Here is an 18,555-nt window from a genome sequence, read left to right on the forward strand (position 1 = left end):
AAGGGTGAGGCCCAGAGAGAAGCTTGCACACGTTCAATTACACCCTGTGATTCGAGATCGTGTAACGTTCTTGCGACCTCATCACGCAATGCGTGGGGAACATTGCGCGCCCTGAAAAATTTCGGTTGCGCGTTTACCTTCAGTTCTAAATGTGCTTCATAGTTTTTAGCGCAACCTAAGCCCGGTGCAAAAATGTCTGCAAATTCGTCACACAGCCGAGAAACACTGTCTGTAGGCACAGTCTGATTCACTGAGAGCACCTGATTTACAATAGACATGTTAAACAACTGAAATAAATCTAGACCAAACAAGTTCACCGCCGAAGAAGAACGAAGAACGTAAAATGACACAAGTTTTGTTTGTCTCTTGTATGTTGCAAGAAGGCTGCACTGTCCTAACACAGGAATTTTCTGTCCGGAATATGTAGTTAGCTTAACATTTGCGGCACGCAACGGAGGTGCGCCCAGTTGTTTGTATGTGTCGTGATTGAGCAATGAAACTGCAGCTCCGGTATCGAGCTGGAATGGTATCACTTTGCCTTCAAAGTCTAAGTCCACAAAAAGTTTATTGTCCTGCTGACGACAAGAGCGACTGTTTTGTGCAATTGGAACAGACACTGGTACAGAATCACCTGCTAATTGACGTGATTTCCGGCGACGTCGACGCACAGTTTTTGTGGGACGATCACAGTCACTGTTAGAGAAAGTGTCACTGGACGAAGTGGAATTAACGACATGAATGTCCATAGGCGAAGGTCCACGAGCCTGAGTGTCCTTGGTTCGATTCCGGCGCGAAGCAAAGGGCCTGGAATGAGTGTGATTGTCTGATCTGAGCTTTTTCTGGCAAACACTTTGAACATGTCCTTTCTTATTGCAGAAAAAGCAAATAGCTTGGCGTGACGGGCAATGTTCACGCGAATGTCGAGTAGCACACCGCGGGCATGATTTCACTGCATTTGTGGGCCGGCGCGGCACACCTGGCTTAGCACGCGGCGGTCGCTGTGTGTCCGTGCGCGAGGCCCGGTTACCGGGCCGCGCAGGGCGGCCAGCGGGCCGGTTAATGTTACACACGGCTGGCGAAGTTTCAAAAGATGCCTGAGCACAGTCCAGTGTGTCCTGTCTATCCAATATGTCAATCACTTGTTGAAGGGAGGGATTAACTAGTTTCAAAATTTGCTCCCGAATGCGAACATCAGAAACGTTCTGTGCAATTGCATCACGCACCATTGTATCTGAATAAGAAAGACCACAGTCACATTCAAAGGCACAGTCCCTAGTAAGTCCTTGCAATGTTGCTACCCACTCCCTATTAGTTTGACCGGCCGTACGTTTTGTACGAAAGAACGTATACCGTTTTGCAACCACATTAACTGTTTCTTTGAAATAGGCATCTAATGCAGACAAAATTTCCTCGTAGGACAGAGTTGCTACGTCGCGTCGGGGAAACAATTTCACTATCACACGGTATGTGGACACACCGACACAAGAAAGCAAAAACGGCTGCCGCTCATTACCTTGAATTCTGTAGGCAGCCATGTGAAAGGCGAACTGACGAGACCACTCGTGCCAGGTCTCATCGGCTGCCACGTATGGTCGAAAGGGAGGTGCAACAGCGTTCAGTGGCAGCGGTAGCGAAGAAGCGGCGGCGGCCGCATCGGTGTGCAGCGCACGTTGACCCTGGACGAGCTGTCCAAGGGCATCCAGTAACGCCTGCGTCTGCTGATTCTGCAAGCGATAAAATTCGGACAGTACATCTGGAGATTGTGGCGAAGCCATGACACAATTAAATGTAAGCAATCAGAAATAAATGTAAGCAATCAGAAAAAGGTCCTTTTCCCTCGTCGCCAATCTGTAGTGACGTAACAAGACTGTTACGCCACACGGTAGTAGCCAAAAGAAAGGCACGCTAAACTAACGCTGTAGCCGATAGTGCACGGCATACAGCAGACGGGCGTGAAGTCTGGAACATGAGAACTTATGAATGAATAAGAAGAAAAGTATGTAGATGCTTTTTACTTAACTTTTATTTATTCCTTGGAATACATCTCTCTTGAATACTCGTAAGCTATAGGCACTGATACAAATGGCTCCTTGCTAGTTCGTAGCCATTAACTTAGCTGATGGCTATTCTGTCTCTCGGCTAATGAGAGAGAAAGGCTTCGTACATCTGGGCGATAGCTAGGTTCGCGTACAACTGGGCGGTAGCTTGGTTCTCGTACAACTGGGGTCGAGTCCACTCTCGTATCACGAGACCTGCCTTGGTGGTGGCGCTAGGTCTGCGATCACAGTGGCGACACGCGGGTCCGACATGTACTACATGGACCGCGGCCGATTTAAACTACCACCTAGCAAGTGTGGTGTCTGGCGGTGACACCACATCCTCCTCTTGTGATTCTTGAACAGAGTATTCGCTATTACTAGCTGGAATTTGTTACAAAACTCCTTTAGTCTCTCTCCTCTACCATTTCTTGTCCCAAGCCCATATTCTCCCGTAATCTTTTCTTCTACTCCTTCCCCCTACAAATGCACTCCAGTTCCCCATGATTATTAGATTTTCATCTCTCCATATGTACTGTACTACCCTTTCAGTATCCTCATACACTTTCTCTATGTCATCACCTTCAGCTAGCGAAGTCGGCACGTATACCTGAACTATCTTTGTCGGTGTTGGTTTGCTGTCGATTCTAATGAGAACAAGCCTGTCACTGAACTGTTCACAGTACCTGACTTTCTGTCTTTCTGTTCCGAACTGGCAGAAATGGGACGACTTCAGACTATTAATGCCTTGTATCTGATCACTCTAATAATAATAATACTGTGTAAAGCTCTATAGCAGCCCTTACGTAGTTAATGCTGTGCCGTGGTGCCAATCAGTTCATTTAATTGTTCGAACAGAATAATGAAGCAATTTTTCACTACTGCAGATACTATCCACAAATTGGAGAAGACATTTTCTTGAGATATTTATCTCCTGTTTTATGTATATGTTTCAGTTTCATCATCAGTGATGCAAGGGACAAAGAACAACATATGTGTGTAATGGGTGGACTATGAGAGGAACCTGTGATCTCAACTGCGCTCAAATGGCTCTGAGCACTATGGGACTTAACTTCTGAGGTCATCAGTCCCCTAGAACTTAGAACTACTTAAACCTAACTAACCTAAGGACATTGCACACATCCATGCCCGAGGCAGGATTCCAACCTGCGACCGTAGCGGCCTCGCGGTTCCTGACTGAAGCGCCTAGAACTGCTCCTAGAACCGCTCGGCCACCTCGGCCGGCTCCACTGCGTTAATGGTGCTAATTGAGGAAAAATAATAGTTACCTTCTACAATCAATGTTATAGTCTTATAAAATTGTGATAATAGGAATGATCTTTCGAAAATAATTTACTTTCGTTTAAGTTTTAGCCCTGAGGAGGTAATAACCCTTAGGTAGGGAACCATAATCTTAAGGTGTGTGAGATAGTGATTGTGTGGACCAACACGTGTGGGGTGGGAGTGAATAAAAGATGTCGTTTCCTCCTGACTGTTTGACGACGATTTCAGTCCACATTCGTTCCTTTTAATACGTGTAAGCCCGCTGATAACCTCGTCTTGAGCTCCTGTAAGCTCCAAACACACACACACACACACACCCATATACACATACACACACACACACACACATACACACACACACACACACACTCACACTCACACACAGAAACACCCACACACACACACACACACACACACACACACACACACACACACACACACACACACACTCAGCGTGGTCGCTGTCTGTAGGAGGTATCTTGTTCTGTATGTTAAACTCAGACGCAGCGTCTTGTGCGTTGCGGAGATGGGTGTTTCTAAGCCGCAGCGTTCAGGATTGATGGTGAGAGCGGTGTGTGCTTGCACGGCACTCACATCACACAGATTTCAGCTTTGCAGGTGGATTTCCATTGTACTCGATGTTAGATTTCAAGGCTCTGTCTGTATTACAAACTTCAGTATCAACTTTTCATTAAGTCACCTGTGGATATAGGTCGTGTTTCACCTAACTTTTCCACTCATTTGATCATATGGTAAAAGAACAAGAAAAAAGGTATCTAGAGTTACAAAAAATAATGTGAAAGTGTAAAATTAATTTAGCAGGTATTACCTAATTTAGAGGCCCAAGGTTTTTGATGATTCTGTCCTCTGAGGCTCTGAGCACTATGGGACTCAACTGCTGAGGTCATTAGTCCCCTAGAACTTAGAACTAGTTAAACCTAACTAACCTAAGGACATCACAAACATCCATGCCCGAGGCAGGATTCGAACCTGCGACCGTAGCGGTCTTGCGGTTCCAGACTGCAGCGCCTTTAACCGCACGGCCACTTCGGCCGGCTGATGATTCTGTGGTGGATGAGAGAATATGCAGATGATTCACTATGACACCACTGCAGAGATGTCTGACGAAGGTTTGATGGTAATACCATAAGATATTTTCGTGATTCCTGGTAGATTTCTGTACGTGGCAAAGATGTGAGCTGGAGTAGGGAAATGCAGTGTTTTATGTGAAGCTCTAGACAGTAAGGCTGTGTGTCCGTTTCCTTCTCAACTACCTAAGGTGGATGAATAAAGGTGACATTGTGTGAATACAAGCTTCTGTAACTGTAGTAAAACTAGATGTTCAATGTTAAACTTCTGAACTTGTGTTTCTGTGTGAATGTATAAAGTTTATTTTGATATCGAAACCCGTAAGCCTCATGTAGGGCAACAGAATTACGCGAAAATTTAATTTTGAATGGAAATATGTGAAGCTCTTGCTACACGATACTAAATAAATACTAGTAAGTACATCAAACAATTCGCCTGAGAGAGAGTAATCCGTTTTCAATGTATTTTACATAACCTATCTGCAGTGGCGGATTTAAAAATTTTGCGCCTCTAGGGACACCATATTATATGCGCCCCTCCCTTCCCCCCCCCCCCAAAAAAAAAACATGTTTCAAATAATAACTATTACCCGATCACTTCACAATTGCCGTTTTGGGTCGGAGCGCTGTGAGCTGTTTCCGTACTCTGCTATTCGTTGTTTTTAAGGACGCGTCAGCGGTCTAGTCGCGCTTAATCAAAATGTAATATGGTTCCTGAACTGAATTCGGGGTACGGCAGCAGATAAAACAAACTTAAAACTCATTTCGTTGGCACATTCTTCTGTCGAAATCCAACAGAAACGAACACAAGGAAAATAACTTTTCTTTTATGGCCTAAAAATTCAGCAGAGCGTGTAGGAGACAACGGATTTTTGTTATACATTCACTTTTAATGTACTCTTTTACACGAAACTGTTGAAAATGAAAATAAAGTTGTGTTACTATCCAAAAACTGAAGCGAACGTGTCATGCATTAGAAATTAAACTGTCGTTTTACGATCTAATAACTTGAATTTGTAGAAGATCAAAAAAAAAAAGTTCGGCATTAACAAGTGAATCTGTAGGAAAGCGTAAGAAATGAAGATGAAATACGGATTTCGGTGCATGAACTAATAACTAAATACAGACGAACAAACACAGAACTGGATTTGCTATTACATAATTTTACAGATTAGTGTGGAAAAATCAAATGGTTCAAATGGCTCTGAGCACTATGGGACTTAACATCTGTGGTCATCAGTCCCCTAGAACTTAGGACTACTTAAAGCTAACTAACCTAAGGACATCACACACATCCATGCCCGAGGCAGGATTCGAAACTGCGACCGTAGCGGTCACGCGGTTCCAGACTGAAGCGCCTAGAACCGCACGGGCACACCGGTCTGCTGGAAAAATCAAATTTGTTTTATAATCTAATAGTTAATGTGTAAAGCATTAGGGTCTGTGTAGCTGGATGCTGCATAATAAGTGTACACAATACCTTTAATCCATCTGCCGGGCGCGGTGGACTAGCGGTTCTAGGCGCTCAGTCTGGAACCGCGCGACTGCTACGGTCGCAGGTTCGAATCCTGCCTCGGGCATGGATGTGTGTGATGTCCTTAGGTTAGTTAGGTTTAAGTAGTTCTAAGTTCTGGGGGACTGATGGCCACAGGTGTTAAGTCCCATAGTGCTCAGAGCCATTTGAACCATTTTTTTTAATCCATCTAAGGGCTGAACAGTTTTGTGCTGCAGCTACTGCTACTCTCTAAGTCATAACAAAAATCACATTATAGTCTTAAATTTTTAAAACTAACAAGAATAAATAAACAAACTCAACAGTCAGCCAAGTTTGCGTCTGGCCTTGATGGCAGAAAACTCTTTGATCATATCTTCATAGTTCAGACGGTTATCAGTTAGGACAGCCTGACTAGCGCAAGTTTATCAAAACTAGACATCATTGTCGCAATGCGATTGCCGCGATCGTTTTTTAAATAAAAATATGGCATTTCAGTCTTTGATCGTTATTTTTTTATTTTCAATGACCGGTTTAAGAACACCTGAAGCGAGAGCGCAAATAAAGTTGCACAAGGAGAATGTAATGTAATGGGAAGGAAGCCGTTAATGAGCTCTTGAATAAGGCTTTGTACCGCAAGTTAAAATATGCGTATAAATACCAGCAAGTTCACAACGTAAAAAATAGTTTGTGTTTCGTGAACGAAGTGAAGGACATTGCAATTCCAGAGGACGCCGTCCGAGCCTCATTGGACGTCGTGTACCTCTACACTAATATACCAACTGTGGAAACTTTGCAAATTATAAGGAAAAACCTGATAAAAAATAGGTCAATGCGCATGGGAGAAATCGTCAAAATCGTGGATATGCTAGAGTTCACATTGAGTATTAATAGTTTCGTCTTTAACGAAAAGGTTTTTATTCAAGATGAAGGTTTAGCTATGGGAAACAGTCTATTAGGCATTTTAGCTGAAATTTTTATGAATGACTTTGAGAACAAAGTTTTCAGCTCTTTTCCAGAAATTAAGGAGAAATTAATTTATTACAGAGGCAACAGGTTTTCCGCTGTGGATACACCGGTTCCCGTGAGATCACCGAAGTTAAGTGCTGTCGGGCGTGGTCGGCACTTGGGTGGGTGACCATCCCGGCCGCCATACGCTGTTGCCATTTTTCGGGGTGCACTCAGCCTCGTGATGCCAATTGAGGAGCTACTCGACCGAATAGTAGCGGCTTCGGTCAAGAATACCGCCATAACGACCAGGAGAACGGTTTGCTGACCACACGCCCCTCCTATCCACATCCTCCACTGAGGATGACACGGCGGTCGGATGGTCCCAGTAGGCCACTCGTGTCCTGAAGACGGAGTGCTTAATTTATTACAGACGGTATGTTGGCGACGCTATTTTATTATTCAAAGGGAAAAAAGAAGAAGTAGAGGAAATAACTAAAGTTTTAAACGCGCAGCATCCGAAAATTCAATTCACGCTAGAAATGGAGAACAGTGGGGTGATTAACTATTTAGATTCGACCGTCAGAAAGGAGGGAGGTAGGCACGTGTTCGGCGTCTATAGAAAAGACACTTGTTTCGGCAACATCATAGAAGCGACGTCGCACCATCCGGCACAGCATAAAAGAGCGTACTTTCATGCAATGTGCAACAGAGCCCTGAGATTGCCGCTAAAGGAAGAAGAGTTGCAGAAAGAACTAGGTATTATTAAGCAAGTAGCAGCAGCTAATGGATACAGGACACAAGATGTTACACGTATGTTTAACAAGATCAAAAACAAATCCACGGGTATCAGTAATGATTCTAGGAAAATTAAAGTTAAGAAGAAGTTTGTCACCCTGACATACAAAGGGCGTGTGTCGGAAAGAATCGCTAAATGCTTTCCAAAAAATATCGCTGTGGCATTCCAGAAAGAAGGGCAAATGGCACATACACTAAGACAAACCAGCAACGACAAAACAAATGAAATACAAAAATTCTGGAGTATACAAGATCAAATGTGCTGAATGTGACAGTTATTATATAGGACAGACAAGGCGGAATTTTGAAATTCAGTACAGGGAACATTGCAGTCATAGCAGTCGGGCAGCATTTGGAGCGCATGTAAAAGATAGTAAACATGAAGTGAGTAATATAAATGAACAAATGGAGGTGCTACATAAAGCTCCAAAAAGTCTCTATCTTAACATGCTCCAAGAGATTGAAACATACGCTCATCAAAGAAAAAACCCAGACTGAGATTTTTAAAGACCTGTTTTGGGCTTACTCTTGAATGCAACAGCACGCTCCAGTAGGAACAAGCTGCAGCGGAACGGCCCTCAGCGTACTGGCGGCGAGGTGAATTGGGCGCGGCGGAAGAGGGCTCGGCGTGGCGTTGTATACGTTCTGACGTAGGGAAATCCACTCCACCACCAGTCAATACAAAGAAGAGGAAACGCGCATTTTCGAAAGAATATCTACATTTTAATTAAATTTTTAAGTTTCTTTATAAAAAATTTTTTAAATTAGTATAAATTATTTCGGTTCATGGTCCACTCAAAAAAGATTATTCATATGTTATTACTTTAAAAATTGTTTTATTAAAAAGTATTTTCGCCATTAATATGTACGTTGAAAAAATGACATATGCACAATTCTTATAGGCTGAGGGCACTTTTTACTGTTACCAATCAGGTTTCTCCAAAACTCCTATATAAGGTTTTAACAGATCAAATTTTATTTAAGTTATGACAGTGAACCGATAGTTCTGTACTGACAAGTTACTCTGTAACCGCAATATATGGTATGTTGACATTTAATACATTCCAAAATTTCTTTTGTAAACTAAGATATTTCTATCAGTAACTGTATCTCTCTTGTTAATTATATTTTTAACTTTCTATAACAGATCTGAAGATGGGCAGCTAGCCTGAAACCAGTCATTGAAAATAAAAAATAGCGATCAGAGACTGAAATGCCATATTTTTACTTAACTTTATATTTTGGATGTCACTGCTAAGATCTTATGACTACTCTCCGTGTGTTTTACCTGGAAATCCCATTAATAGGAATTAATTTTTAATGCATTTCAGCTGATCATTGTACATTCGAATTGTAACCTTGTATTTTTTTATTTTAATGTTGTAGGACTGAAGCTCAACATTGTAGCCACTGTCAGGACACGCTCCATATGCCGGAATACACTTATCAATAAAGAGAAATAAATGCACAGTGTAAGAAATTATGTAGACGTTTGCCGTCTGAGACACGAGAACAAAAACAAATCGTGAGAAGCGGAGTGTGTTCTGTCCCACGTAACAACGTTTCTCAGGCCTCTGTCTCTAATCTACAATCTGCGCCATTACGTCGTCATATTTCTTTCATAACATTGTCGACTAGTAGCGGCTGTAAGTACCGTAAGAGAGACATCGGTCTGGGGGCCGATGCCTGCAAACGTAGCGGATTGCCGTCGCAGATAAGTGGAGGCTTAGGCCGTAAGTCATCGCGTTTACGATTGCTAACTCGTTCTGGTCCGAGTGGTCGCCATACATCTCCCAGGGGCTCGTTAATAACGGCAGAACGGCTTGCCGGCAGCTCCCGGCGTCGACTTCTGCTCGTATTTTCTGCCGTAATGAACTGCGCTGTTTGATAAGCGCTAATTTTAATGTGCAGTTGAGTGTTATAAATCTGACGGGAACAAATATTAGCGGACATCTGCAATTGTAATTCATTTGATGGATGGCGCCTATTTTTGAAAAAAAAAAAAGTGGCTGGATTTCAGCGGATGGACTGTTATTATTTCCGCGATGGATGTGGACATTGCTAATAGGCTACCGGGTTGTGTCTCAGGGGGTACGATCAGTGCCGAAAGAGACGAGACGTACTAGTAAGTCAATAGATGTACATAGTGTATTCATTCACGTCATTCTGCACAAGTTTATAAAAAAAATACATGGTTTCTTGATTTTACATTTTTTGAAACTTGAAACTTCCTGGCAGATTAAAACTGTGTGCCCGACCGAGACTCGAACTCGGGACCTTTGCCTTTCGCGGGCAAGTGCTCTACCATCTGAGCTACCGAAGCACGACTGCCCGCGAAAGGCAAAGGTCCTGAGTTCGAGTCTCGGTCGAGCACACAGTTTTAATCTGCCAGGAAGTTTCATATCAGCGCACACTCCGCTGCAGAGTGAAAATCTCATTCTGTTTACATTTTTTACTGTCGCAATAAAGCAGTTAACTTACTAGCGACCCCACGAAACGTTGTTCTTAGAGATAAAAATCTTCTAAGTTGTTAGCCTGCGTCATCTTCCACAGTTCCTTCTTACACAATCTACGTTTCAATCCTGAGATCTTCTTCTTCTTCAGGATCTTGTGGTGTTCCCGGTTAGATGAACACACTAAGCTGGAACACCAAAAGATACTGGAGACGATCCCAGCTCATGGGTTGAAACGTGCATTGTGTAAGAAGGAACTGTGGAACATGACGCACTTAACAACCTAACCTTGAATGATAACAGACACGAGAAGCTGCAGACTTAACCCTAGGATGCATGGTGCCGAGAACACACATGAATGCCTCCAAGGCCCTACCCTAATTTAAAATTTTCCTCTTTTCATATAATTATTCTTTGGAGTTAAATTTATGTCTGTAAAATTTATTTTCATATTGAAAGATTCCTAAAATACAGTAACAGGATCTGGTGGGCCTGATTAACATTTTATTAATTTAAAAAATACCTGTAAGAGTGAATTATTATTAGTTACATCCATTTACATACAACATATACAAATAATTTTATTAATTCACTTATAAGTTGCAGTTTACATTTTATAACATTTATTACAACCAATTTCTTCAATTAAAACATACTCATTATTCACAATATTATGTATATTTTGACAAAAAGTATTATTCATTGTTCACATAAAATTGCATTTTTCTTAGTTTTCAACATGTGATAAACAAGAAGCACAAAGAACGCCACTGTGTTCCTTACAAATGTTGGTTTTACACTTAATGCATGTCATAGCACTTTTCCTGTGTTTATTATATGGACAATAATTGCCTCTTCTTCTTTTTCCTGGAACAGGTAGTTGGTTCGGCAATATGACATCTTTTTGAACACCACGTCTTTGCATGGCATCGACGATTTTCTTTGGAAGATTAGGGATCTCAGTACGAAGTTCCATTAGTGATCTTACCATTTCCTATGCTAAATCTCTTAGGAACAAACGCCTTTTATCACTTCTTCCACTATGGTACGTCAGATGTTGGGCGGAAAATAAAATTTCACTGTTCATTGCTGTGACGTCCATCATATTCATCCATAATGCAAATGGTCATCTTCTTGTTTGTCTCTTGCAAGTGTAATAACGAATTTTCCGGTCCATTTGATCTACTCCACCCTTCGTAGAGTTATAGAACTTTATTATATCTGGTTTCTTTTTTTTGCATGAGTTTCATCAATGTTTCTGTCGTGATGTATCGTGCTAATGAGAACTACAGACTTTTTCTTTTTGGGAACATAACTCACCATTGTAATGTCACCTCTAAATGCAAACAAAGAGGAATGAATTGCTCTTGAGGCAGTTGGTTTCATTTCATTAAGAATTTCTGGTTTATGTTGTGTGTTTGTTCCCACCACTGTAATTTGCTTCTGAAGCATCTCTTCTGCCATCTACACACTAGTAAAGAAGTTGTCAACAATAATATTTTTTGATGATCCTTCAATGCTTTTAGCAATCTTTCACCACATTCAATCCAAGATTTTTCTGAATAGGTTCATGGGACTTCCTTCCCGTGTAAACAATTCCGTCTAAAGCATATGCAGATGTAGCATCACATAACCAAAATATTTTTGTGCCATACTTGGCTGGTTTAGAGGGCATATACTGGGTGAAACTGCATCTCCCACGGAATGGGACTAGCTGTTCGTCAGCTGTGATCGAATCATTGGGAATCATTCTATTTTTACAGTTGTCAAAAAATAGTTCCCATACATAGCGATTAGCTCCAAGTTTGTCATCTGCAGATAGAGCTTCACGGGTACGCCTGTCATCAAATCTAATCATTCTCCTTGTATCCTCGAATCTATTTACTGACATGGTGGCCTTATATGTAGGATTTGCCTTTTCATCCAAGAATAATTCTCTCATAGGGACATCCCAACTCTTCTCAACACCAGAAAGCAGTAAAAGACCAAGAAAACCCTCTATTTCAGCTAGCGAAACGTTTTTCCACGTTTTACGACGTAAAGCAGCCACTCTTCTGTCTTCAATATTTGTGCAGTTGATGATTTCCTCTAGTATTTCCTTGGAGATGAAATGGTCCCAGGCATCCTTAGGTTTACAGGTTTTCAAACCACGGGCTGGACCAGGTGCCTTCTTTACGATATTATGGACAGGCGTACGAAAAGTTGCAGGAGGATCTAATTTCCAAATCGTTCCATTCCGACTAATGTATGTGTGGTCTTCTATACCTTTTTGTGGTGGTTCTTCATTTTTAGACTCTGCCGAAGTAATATTATTGGAAGGACTGTCATTTGCGTCAATATTCACATCTGCAGGTTCATTGGCTGATTCTTCACTACTTGCATCTTCAAAAATATTTCCTTCCTCGCAAGAATCATCTTCTTCAAACCACTGAGCCACAACACTTTCAAAATTAGCTGCATTTGCACGTACTGACTCTCTTACTTTGTGTATCGAAGCCATAGCAAAAGGCGTGTCTCTCGAACAGCGGCTTGTGCAGCACTAAAAGAGTCATACTCGTAACAATATGGGCCTCGCAGCAACAAACAAACTACAGTAACAATGAGGCTGACAAGGGCAGCACAGTATAACAATACTATGCAATAATAAAAGATTTGATAGCAAAAGGATCAATAATACACCGACATCGCCAATATGTGAAAGTAGTGTGTATTATTTTTTAGTTATACTATTGCTACTACAGCTACTGCTGCTGTTGGCACTCCTGTCGCTGGAAATACCACTACAGTTATTGTTGAATTAATAACTGCTCCCAAACAAATGTTGAAGACAATATAGGTTAAAGAACATTTATAAATGTGTGGGGGCTTCTAAAGCCCTGCTTATGCATTCACGGTGTATGGGTAAACGTATTGAACAAAAAACTTAAAAAGGTATCTCGTTCAGACTTGATGGGAGGAATGTCACAGTGTTAGTGAAAGAGTACTGGAAAGCAGTTTGAAATCAAACAAAAAAATTACAGAATTTTTTTAAAAATTAAGACATACAAGGGCCTCGGAGTCCCTGTATATGCATTCTAGGGTTAAGTAATGTGATTCGTTATCGCACATCACACACAAGTTACTTTACAGTTTCTGTTATGCCAACAGAACAGTTAACTTACAAACGGTCCAAACAAATCTGATTCCACGTTTTATATCTCACATATTGTGGCTTAATACAAGTGACGTTAACGAGAATAAAACTCCAATGAGGCTGCGCAAGAGATTAGGCGGCTTACCTGTTAAGTTTTCAGAGGCCCCCACCCTAAGACCTTCAGTTGTGCTTCCGCAGAAGGGAAGATTTAGTGAGAGCAGACGGTGACCCCGTCATTTTACCTGCCGCCAAGGGGAACGCCACCGTCCTTCTCTCACTAACTGCGTATGACAGCAAGATAGATGCTTGTCTCGAGGACCCTTCATATCGCTAGCTAAGAGTGGGTCTCACTTTATTCAGAGAAAAACTCTGAAACTCCTCAGCATGACTTCTTATTCTGTGAGCCTTGCTTCCTCAGCTATTTTCCTCCATGCTTCTCGATTTCTGCAGCTCTTTTCCATCCTCGCTATAGATCCTCAGTTACATCACCAGTCCAATTTGTTCTATGTCTCTCTTTTCGTCTAGTAGCATGGATCATATATTTCATAATTTTATTTTGTATTCTATTCGCCGCGCCGGCCGGTGTGGCGCTACAGTCTGGAACCGCGTGATCGCTACGGTCGCAGGTTCGAATCCTGCCTCGGGCATGGATGTGTGTGATATCCTTAGGTTTGTTAGGTTTAAGTAGTTCTAAGTTTTAGGAGACTGATGACCTCCGAAGTTAATAGTACTCAGAGCCATTTGAACCATCTATTCGCCGCCGTTCTCTCTACGTACCCTAGCCATCGAATACATTGTGATTTGACAAATTTTATTACATCTGGAACATGGGACTTACGGATTGCAGGAATTGGAGGAGGAATAGTGAAGGTTTCACTACTGGGTTAATGTTCACTCAACGCAAATGTCCTGGGTGCTGTTGACAACGAGGTTGTGGCCCTCGCAACTGCAGCCCCTCGATGTGGCAGTACCTGCGTGCGTGCTGTTGACAACGCTCGCAACTGCAGCCCCTCGATGTGGCAGTAACTGCGTGCCGCCAAGGGTCCCGGCATATCTTCTCGCTGCCGAACCTCACTGCTGCTCCGTCTCAACTGAACTACCCGACACACCCCAACCCGGAAAACACTTGACGTCCCTCCAAAGATAGTACCACCGTACTGGATATCGATAACCGCTGCTGCTGCCACTTGCGGACAGACAACACTAGCAAACGTAGTGGCGCCAGTAAACACAAGAAGAGAACGAGACGCCACTATCCCTATTACACGATGCCAACCTACCAATGGCACCAACGCGAGCCGCAACACGGCTCAATATCTCTTCCTTATATTAATGGTTATATCTCGGTGTTACAGCGTATTGACTATCCGTCTTCCGCACTTATCGGGCCATGGGCCATGAATTTTGCGTAGCACTTCGTAATCTTCTGCCAGCTCAAATCTCGTTCAAATCCGAAAACTGGTTTTTGTGTGTGTGTGGGGGGTGTGTGGGGGGGGGGGGGGGAGGGGGGGCGTTGCAGGACCAGAATAAAAAGGCGACCAGTCGAAATCTGATAATTTTTCGAACTGTGAATTGTATACTAGGAGTTTCGTTCTCCTCCTAACAATGCTGCATCTCCTTAATTGTAGAGCTGCAAAATAAGCTCTGACCTCCATGCCCAATCCCCAACCCGGAGGAGAACCAGTTGTATCTGGTTTACTCCGTTAGGGAATCTGGCTTCACCACGCCTCTGCAGCCCTCCGTGTCCTGTTCCGATTAACGTCGTCATGGTGGTGCACTAGCACGTCGCAGTCCTCCCAAGACTGTGTGGACGATTATGACTTACAAGAACTGTAAATATCGATGGAACGTCTACGAAAGTTTTGGCTAAACATGTTACATCGCTGTTGAGATCTCTAATGAAGGTGCGACCATCACATTCAGAATTCGAAGATTTTCATAGGACGTCTAATGTAACTTAAACTACAGCTGTCACATATTTTGGTTACCTTTGATGTATAATTATTTACAAAAGTGCCTCTACAGGGGGAAGACGTTATGGCGTATTTTAAACGTCCGCTTACGTCAACCTATTTGCTCTTTAATAGCTGTTATTTTGAACACTGTACAGTGTCACCAGGGGAGGATCCAAATCTCCCACGATTGCAAGCTCGTTTCTGGAAGACTTTGAGAAAAATGAAGTATGAACGATAACTACTGAACTTTACTGCATCTTGCCGTATGTTGACTACACATTTACACTGTGGCCCCAAGGAATAAAAAGGCTTCCCACGTTTCTCCAGCACTTGAACTCGCCGCCGTCGAATAATCAGTTTACATGGCACTGGAATATTACGGTAGCTTACCAGCCTGGAAGTCGTGGATAGAAGAAAAGCCGACAGAACGCTGAGACACAGTATCTACATCAAATCTGCTCACACAGAGCTGTGCAAGGTGGTCGGAAAGGGTCTGAAAAGCTTTTAAGACGTTGTCTTGTGCGGAGAAACAATTATTAAGGGAAAAATTAGATATGTTGCGCTGTTTCGGAGTTATTTAGCACTGTACACTCCTGGAAATGGAAAAAAGAACACATTGACACCGGTGTGTCAGACCCACCATACTTGCTCCGGACACTGCGAGAGGGCTGTACAAGCAATGATCACACGCACGGCACAGCGGACACACCAGGAACCGCGGTGTTGGCCGTCGAATGGCGCTAGCTGCGCAGCATTTGTGTACCGCCGCTGTCAGTGTCAGCCAGTTTGCCGTGGCATACGGAGCTCCATCGCAGTCTTTAACACTGGTAGCATGCCGCGACAGCGTGGACGTGAACCGTATGTGCAGTTGACGGACTTTGAGCGTGGGCATGCGGGAGGCCGGGTGGACGTACCGCCGAATTGCTCAACACGTTGGGCTTGAGGTCTCCACAGTACATCGATGTTGTCGCCAGTGGTCGGCGGAAGGTGCACGTGCCCGTCGACCTGGGACCGGACCGCAGCGACGCACGGATGCACGCCAAGACCGTAGGATCCTACGCAGTGCCGTAGGGGACCGCACCGCCACTTCCCAGCAAACTAGGGACACTGTTGCTCCTGGGGTATCGGCGAGGACCATTCGCAACCGTCTCCATGAAGCTGGGCTACGGTCCCGCACACCGTTAGGCCGTCTTCCGCTCACGCCCCAACATCGTGCAGCCCGCCTCCAGTGGTGTCGCGACAGGAGTGAATGGAGGGACGAATGGAGACGTGTCGTCTTCAGCGATGAGAGTCGCTTCTGCCTTGGTGCCAATGATGGTCGTATGCGTGTTTGGCGCCGTGCAGGTGAGCGCCACAATCAGGACTGCATACGACCGAGGCACACAGGGCCAACACCCGGCATCATGGTGTGGGGAGCGATCTCCTACACTGGCCGTACACCACTGGTGATCGTCGAGGGGACACTGAATAGTGCACGGTACATCCAAACCGTCATCGAACCCATCGTTCTACCATTCCTAGACCGGCAAGGGAACTTGCTGTTCCAACAGGACAATGCACGTCCGCATGTATCCCGTGCCACCCAACGTGCTCTAGAAGGTGTAAGTCAACTACCCTGGGCAGCAAGATCTCCGGATCTGTCCGCCATTGAGCATGTTTGGGACTGGATGAAGCGTCGTCTCACGCGGTCTGCACGTCCAGCACGAACGCTGGTCCAACTGAGGCGCCAGGTGGAAATGGCATGGCAAGCCGTTCCACAGGACTACATCCAGCATCTCTACGATCGTCTCCATGGGAGAATAGCAGCCTGCATTGCTGCGAAAGGTGGATATACACTGTACTAGTGCCGACATTGTGCATGCTCTGTTGCCTGTGTCTACGTGCCTGTGGTTCTGTCAGTGTGATCATGTGATGTATCTGACCCCAGGAATGTGTCAATAAAGTTTCCCCTTCCTGGGACAATGAATTCACGGTGTTCTTATTTCAATTTCCAGGAGTGTAGTTAGCCAATCAGGTCGTTGCACGTGCAAATTCTACGTGCCAGAGACAGTGTCGCGGAACTTCTTCTTTTGGTTTCCTCAAACCGAACAAGCGTAGATTTTTCGCACCTATCTTAAATTTATCGCTTCCGAAAAAGGCACATTTTGAATGGTAATAGTTGATGTCTCTGCATTACCGCGTTTTAGCGCGATCAGTTGCTTGAATTTGCGGGCACACGTCCGACTGGATAACTTCAATGCTAAATAACTGGGGAACGGTGCAACGTATCGAATTTTTTGTGAAAAATTATTTCTCACCACAACTTCCTCTGCAGCAACCTTGGAAGCTTTTCAGTCTGTTTCTGATTACCCCGAACATGCAGGCCAAAAGCTGTCGTCACCTTGCACGAGGCCGTAGTGTCTTATGCTCCCTGATACAAAGAGGACATGTAATGGTCGTATCCCTACTGCCTGCCAGCTGACCAGCAACCACTAAAAAGCGTTCCAACAGATACGTAATGCACTCCGATCGAAGTGAACACAGCGCCTTCTTGCCTCTTTGCATGTCTTCAAGAATCGAAAGGATCCTCAAGACATATGACATTAAGTACAATTTACGTCCACAAACAAAACTGAGGAATCTGTCATTTTCGGTCAAAGACGATCTTTGCGTTAGAAAACGCAATGTATATACGTAAGGTTCCATGTCAGTGTGGGAAGTCTTAAAATGGACAGACATTACGCTCCATGCGAGAACGCTGGATTAAAAGCGATCGACGTACACGGCTAGAGCAACCTGATAATCACGTAGCAAAGCGTTGCCTGAACTCCAAGCATTGCACGTTTCATTACGAGACTGTAACTTCATCGTCAGCGTGTTAGCTCTGGGACAGCGTTATTAAGGAAGGTAGACAGTTTTGTCAACATGGATAGGAGATTTCAACTACGCGCTACCTGGAGTCCAGCGCTGGCTGCCCTTTAGCTGAAACGGGAAAAATAAGGACCCCAACACGGCGCGTTACAGACTTTTAATTCAGCTTTTAGCCGCAGCAAATTCCAGCAGCTCAGTAGCTATCCATGGCGCATGCGCGGAAGACCTCTCTTCAGCTCCCTACAGATTACACGGTGAGCAGCTATTTTAGTGCAGCTGTAAGCGTTTTTTCCAGGCATGATTGATTGCTGTCGTGGCCCTGATAAATCGGGACGAACTGTCAGTCCTCTTTATCCTATGTCTCTATTTTCGTCTAGTAGCATCATTCATCATTTTCTTTTGTATTCTATTTTTCTCCATTCTCTCTACGTGTCCTCGCCATAGCATTCGTTGTGATTTGATAAATTTTATTATATCTCTTCCTTGTGTCACGTGTTGTAGCTCGGTGCTATAGAGTA

Source organism: Schistocerca piceifrons, chromosome 1 (genome assembly GCF_021461385.2).
Source record: "Schistocerca piceifrons isolate TAMUIC-IGC-003096 chromosome 1, iqSchPice1.1, whole genome shotgun sequence".
Lineage (NCBI taxonomy): Eukaryota > Metazoa > Arthropoda > Insecta > Orthoptera > Acrididae > Schistocerca > Schistocerca piceifrons.